Raw genomic sequence first — 595 nt, forward strand, 5'->3', positions numbered from 1 at the left:
GCCCCTCATAACTCGGTGTTAAATCATCTGAAATCAAAAAACCAAAGTTATTTCGTTAGATAATCGTTTTCTCCGGGTAACGCCGAGAGGGTTTTTTGAAATTAAAAATTTTTCGATTTTTGGGAACACGTTAAAGTCAAAAACACGATTTTCGCGTAAAAAATCGGTGAATTAGTTACCGTAAAAAACAAAAGTATCAACAAATTCGAAAAAAACTCTTCGGCGTTACATTGTAAAACATCTACAGAAAAAGTGTTCAAAATTTCAAAAGGATCGGTGCAGTAGTTTCAAAGTTATGAGGGGCACCGACTTTGAAAACGTAAGTTGTGGGAACAACGCTTTAAAGTACAAATGGCGCGCGGTTGAGCCAGGTAGGTAGCAACACTTACATGGCTGTATCTTTGTAAGTTTTGCTCCGATACATCTAAAATTTTCACAGAATATTCTTGAAAGGTTCTTCATTTAAAAAACCAAATAAAAAAAAATGCACAAAAAAAAATTTAAAAACGTTATCCCCCCCTTAAGTATCACTCAGAATCATGCTGTGAGAAAAAAATTTATTACAATTAGTATAACGTGGCAATTAAAGTTTTAT

Source organism: Anastrepha obliqua, chromosome 4, assembly GCF_027943255.1.
Source record: "Anastrepha obliqua isolate idAnaObli1 chromosome 4, idAnaObli1_1.0, whole genome shotgun sequence".
NCBI lineage: Eukaryota > Metazoa > Arthropoda > Insecta > Diptera > Tephritidae > Anastrepha > Anastrepha obliqua.